Genomic DNA, 5,934 nt, shown 5'->3' with positions numbered 1-5,934 from the left:
ATTAAAAGAAACAAAAAAAGTGTAATGAGTGTGGCAAGGTTTTTAATCAAAAATCAAACCTTTCATGTCATCATATACTTCATAGTGGAGTAAAACCTTACAAGTGTAATGAATGTGGCAATGTTTTTATTTTTATTTTATTTTATTTATTTTTTTTGAGACAGAGTTTCGCTCTTGTTACCCAGGCTGGAGTGCAATGGCGCAATCTCGGCTCACCACAACCTCCGCCTCCTGGGTTCAGGCAATTCTCCTGCCTCAGCCTCCCGAGTACCTGGGATTACAGGCACGCGCCACCATGCCCAGCTAATTTTTTGTATTTTTAGTAGAGATGGGGTTTCACCATGTTGACCAGAATGGTCTCGATCTCTTGACCTCGTGATCCACCCGCCTCGGCCTCCCAAAGTGCTGGGATTACAGGTGTGAGCCACTGCACCCGGCCCCGGGCAATGTTTTTAATAGAAAAACAAAGCTTCCATGTTACCATTGACTTCATACTGGAGAGAAAACTTGTAATGAATGTGGAAAATTTTGTAATCAAAAATCAAAACTTGCACATCATGATATACTGCATATTGGGGAGAAACTAATTAATGTGAAGAATGTAACAGAATTCTCAGGCCCAAATCACACCTTGAAAGACATAGGATAATTCATGCTGGAGAGAAGTTATACAAATAGAAGCTTTGTGACAAGGCTTTCGGTATGATTCACACCTGGCACAACGTACTAGAATTGACACTGGAGAAAAACTTACAGGTGTAATGAGTGTGGCAAAGCCTTTAGTGGGCAGTCAGCACTTATCATCCAGCAATCCATGGTATAGGGAAACTTTACAAATGTAATGATTGTCACACAGTCTTCAGTAACACTACAACCATTGCAAATCATTGAAGAATCCATAATGAAGAGAGATCCTACAAGTGTAATAAATGTGGCAAATAGTTCAGACATTGTTCAAACCTTGCAATTCATCGGCAAACTTATACTGGAGAGAAACCTTACAAATGTCATAATTGTGGCAAGGCCTTCAGTCAGGTTTCATCTTATGCAAAACATAGACTTCATACAGGAGAAAAACCTCACTAGTGTGATGATTGTGGCAAAGCCTTTACTTCATGTTCACACTTCATTAGACATCAGAGAATCCATACTGGACAGAAATCTTAACAATGTCATAAGTGTGGCAAGGTCTTCAGTCTGAGGTCACTCCTTTCAAAACATCAGAAAATTAATTCTTGAGATAATTGTTTCAAATGCAGTGAGTATATCAGCCCATCAAGCATTAAGTGACATTGGAGTCACTCACCCCAGCAGGTTTCTTCTTTTTTTTTTTTTAATTGCATTTTAGGTTTTGGGGTACATGTGAAGAACATGCAAGATTTTGCATAGGTACACACATGGCAGTGTGATTTGCTGCCTTCTTCCCCTTCACCTATATGTGGCATTTCTCCCCTTGCTATCTCTCCCCAATGCCCCACCCCCTGCTGTCCCTCCCCTATTTCCCCCCAACAGACCCCAGTGTGTGATGCTCCCCTCCCTGTGTCCATGTGTTCTCATTGTTCAACACCCGCCTATGAGTGAGAACATGCGGTGTTTGATTTTGTGTTCTTGTGTCAGTTTGCTGAGAACGATGGTTTCCAGGTTCATCCATGTTCCTACAAAGGACGCGAACTCATCATTTTTTATGGCTGCATAATATTCCATGGTGTATATGTGCCACATTTTCTTTGTCCAGTCTATCATTGATGCGCATTTGGGTTGGTTCCAGGTCTTTACTATTGTAAACTGTGCTGCAATGAACATTCATGTGCATGTGTCCTTATAGTAGAACGATTTATAATCCTTTGGATATATACCCAGTAATGGGATTGCTGGGTCATATGGAATTTCTATTTCTAGGTCCATGAGGAATCGCCACACTGTCTTCCACAATGGTTGAACTAATTTACACTCCCACCAACAGTGTAAAAGTGTTCCTATTTCTCCACATCCTCTCCTGCATCTGTTTTCTCCAGATTTTTTAATGATCGCCATTCTAACTGGCGTGAGACGGTATCTCAATATAGTTTTGATTTGCATTTCTCTAATGACCAGTGATGATGAGCATTTTTTCATATGCTTGTTGGCCTCATGTATGTCTTCTTTTGTAAAGTATCTGTTCATATCCTTCACCCACTTTTGAATGGGCTTGTTTGTTTTTTTCTTGTAAATCTGTTTTAGTTCGTTGTAAATTCTAGATATCAGCCCTTTGTCAGATGGGTAAGCTGCAAAAACTTTTTCCCATTCTGTTGGTTGCTGACTCACTCTAATGACTGTTTCTTTTGCTGTGCAGAAGCTGTGGAGTTTGATTAGGTCCCATTTGTCTATTTTGGCTTTTGTTGCCATTGCTTTTGGTGTTTTGGTCATGACGTCCTTGCCTACGCCTGTGTCCTGAATGGTTTTGCCTAGATTTTCTTCTCTGTTTTCTATGGTGTTAGGTCTTATGTTTAAGTCTTTAATCAAAAATATGGAACGCTTCATGAATTTGCGTGTCATCCTTGCGCAGGGGCCATGCTAATCTTCTCTGTATCGTTCCAATTTTAGTGTATGTGCTGCCAAAGCGAGCATAACCCAGCAGGTTTCTTAACAGGAAATCCACTTTTAAACAGGGAACGCTTATGTCTTGATTTAATTGACTATCATGTAAAAGTCTGGCCAGATTTAGTGGAGGCCCCCTTTAATAGAAGGCAACACTTATTTATAGATGGCTCTTCCAGGATAGTCAACAGATAGGCACAATGGGTATGCAATAATTCCTGGAGAAACCCTTGAAGAAATGGAATCACGAAGACTACCTAATAGTTGGTCTGCACAAGCTTGTGAGCTATTTTTGCTCAGCCAAGCCTTAAAATGCTTACAGAATCCAGAGGGAACCGTCTATACTGACTCTAAGTATGCCTTTGGAGTACCTGTTACATTTGAGAAAATTTGGGCAGAACGGGGTCTTATTAATAGTGAGGGCCAAAACCTGGCTCATGAGACATTAATTGTTCATGTTTTAAACAACTTCCAGCTTCCAGAGGAAATAGCAATTTTACATGTGTCAGGACATTAAAAAGACTTCTCCTTTGAGGGGCGGGGAAATAATCTTGCAGAAAGAGAAGTCCTCTTCCACTTATATCAAGAGCTCATTGGGGGCCTGAAGTTACGTGTAACACAGTTCTCAGAGTTTATGGGTGTATTGGAATTTATACTTTAGATAGACAAGCCACAGATAGGTGTTTAATATGTACAAAGACAAATAAACAAGCCTTGAGGAAATTACCCCTTGGTGGAAGAAATCCAGGATTGAGACCATTTCAAAGTATTCAAATTGATTGTACCGAAATGCCCCAAATCAGTGTGCTAAAATATTTATTAATAGTAGACGATTTTACTCATTGGGTAGAGGCTGTCCCTTTCTCGAGTGCAGCTGCCAGCGATGTGGTTAAAGCGTTAGTTGAACATATCATACCTAAGTTTGTGCTAATAGAAAATATTGATTCAGACAAGGGAACCTATTTTACTGCACTTGTCATTAAAAAGTTGGCTCAAGTATTAGACATAAAATGGGAATATCATATTCCTTGACATTCATCTTCCTCAGGAAGAGTAGAGAGGATGAACCAAACTCTCAAAAGTCACCTAACTAAATTAGTTCTAGAAATCTGGTTACCCTAAACTAAATACCTTCCTATTGCACTGTTATTAAATCAGAACCGCCCCTCAGAAAGACATTGACCTATCGCCTTGTGTAATGTATGAGCTGCCCTACTTACATTCCACCACTGTGCTTCCTACATTTCAAACAAAAGATCAGCCGGGCGTGGTGTCTCATGCCTGTAATCCAAGCACTTTGGAGGCCAAGGCGGGCGGATCACCTGAGGTCAGGAGTTCAAAACCAGCCTGACCAACATGGAGAAACCCCGGTCTTTAAAAAAAAAAAAAAAAAAAAAAAGAGGCTGGGCGCGGTGGCTCACGCCTATAATCCCAGCACTTTGGGAGGCTGAGGCGGGTGGATCACGATGTCAAGAGATTGAGACCATCCTGGTCAACAAGGTGAAACCCCGTCTCTACTAAAAATTACCTGGGCATGGTGGCGCACGCCTGTAGTCCCAGCTACTCGGGAAGCTGAGGCAGAATTTTTTGAACCCAGGAGGTGGAGGTTGCGGTGAGCCGAGATCGCGCCATTGCACTCCAGACTGGGTAACAAGAGCGAAACTCCTTCTCAAAAAAAAAAAAAAAAAAGAAAAGATCAGTTTCTCAGAAATTGTATACTTGGTCTCTCCTCTATCTTTTCTTCTCCCAAAACCAGAGGTCTTCTAGCCCAGGCGCCACCCCTGGAATTCCCAGTGCACCAGCACCAAACTGGAGACCACGTTTTCTTTTTCTTTTCTTTTTTTCTTTTTTTTTTTTTTTTTTTTGCTTTTTCCTGAGACAGAGTCTGGCTCTTTCGCCCAGGCTAGAGTGCAGTGGTGCCATCTCGGCTCACTGCAACCTCCACCTCTTGGGTTCAAGTGATTCTCCTGCCCCAGCCTCCAGAGTAGCTGGGATTACAGGTGCACACCACAATGCCAGGCTAATTTTTTATTTATTTATTTTTTTAGTAACTAGGTTTCACTGTGTTAGCCAGGATGGTATCAAACTCCTGACCTCGTGATCCACCCACCTCGGCCTCCCAACCTGCTGGGTGGGATTACAGGTGTGAGCCACCGCGCCTGGCTGAGACCAGGTTTTTATCAAAGGGTGGAAAGAAAAGAAACTTGAGCCAGCTTGGGAGGGACCCTACCACATGTCTATAACCACCGAGACTGCAGTCCACACAGCAGAAAAAGGATGGACACATCCACACCCAAGTCAGGAAAGCATCATTGCCTCCAGAATCATGGGCTACCATTTCAGGAAACAGCTCTATCAAATTAAAACTAAGAAAAATCTAACCATTCTGTATTTACTATTCTGCTATTCTGTTACTTTTTTCTTTTCTTTTTTCTTTTTCTTTTTTTTTTTTTGAGACGGAGTCTCACTCTCACCCAGGCTGGAGTGCAATGACGCAATCTCGGCTCACTGCAACCTCCACCTCCCAGGTTCAAGCAGTTCTCCTGCCTCAGCCTCCTGAGTAATTGGGATTATTGTGCCACTGTGCCCATATAAATTTTGTATTTTTAGTAGAGACAGAGTTTCAACATCTTGGCCAGGCTGGTCTCAAACTCCTGACCTTGTGATTCCCCTGCCTCGGTCTCCCCAAGTGCTGCGATTACAGGCGTGAGCCCGGCCTATTCTGTTACTTTTTCCTATCCAACGGTTAGCTATTCCATCATTAATGTAACTAGATCAAGCTCACCCTGAATTATGACTTTTGATGCTGGTTTAGTCATGCCCTGCAGTAATTTACAGAACCAAAGACAGCTTACTGCTTCTGAGAAATATCTCTGCCCTTCCTGGACCTCCTGACATTGGAAGGATATATTGGATTCTTGCACAGATCATAATCCCGAGAGAAGCAGTTGTGTTAGCTGGTGGGAATGGGATTCTTGTCCTTCCCGAACAGATTCCCTCTGTTATACTTGGTCCAGTGTCCTATGGAGCACTAAAGGTCTTGGTGGGACTGTTCCCACAAGTCTTTGCCAGTCCTTAAGACCATTTATTCATTTCACCAAAGGGGTCGCTATTCCCAATTGTTGATACAACCAATGTAGTCCTGTACAGCTTACTAACACTATTGCAACATTTCAAAATACCTGTCTGTCATTAGGTTGTATTTATGGTAGAGGGGCCAACACCTCAGGAAAGGACCCTAGGGGCAGCTTTTAAATATGTTTTGTTGCGACTTTCTCCCTTCGTTTGCTCTGCATTGCCTTAACTGTTTAAGAAAATTTTAAGCTTTTAACCAGTCGGGTTTAGTTTAAATTGTGA

At 42.0% G+C, this 5,934-nt stretch overlaps 1 non-coding gene and 1 pseudogene across 1 annotated transcript; one reads left to right on the top strand and one right to left on the bottom strand.

The window, feature by feature from the left end:
• Positions 1-24: 24 nt before the first annotated feature.
• LOC135276688 (putative zinc finger protein 137) lies at positions 25-2,163 on the top strand (annotated as a pseudogene).
• A 337-nt stretch (positions 2,164-2,500) lies between these two features.
• On the bottom strand, positions 2,501-2,607 carry LOC135276915 (U6 spliceosomal RNA). Its single transcript, XR_010344463.1, has one exon. It is a non-coding gene; the product is annotated as a U6 spliceosomal RNA (small nuclear RNA).
• Positions 2,608-5,934: the final 3,327 nt, after the last annotated feature.

This window comes from Aotus nancymaae, unplaced genomic scaffold (genome assembly GCF_030222135.1).
Source record: "Aotus nancymaae isolate 86718 unplaced genomic scaffold, 86718_ANA_hifiasm-v0.15.2.pri h1tg000028l, whole genome shotgun sequence".
NCBI classification, from domain to species: Eukaryota; Metazoa; Chordata; class Mammalia; order Primates; family Aotidae; genus Aotus; species Aotus nancymaae.
Note: the sequence above shows the minus strand (reverse complement) of the source record. Positions and strands in the feature narration are given on the sequence as shown.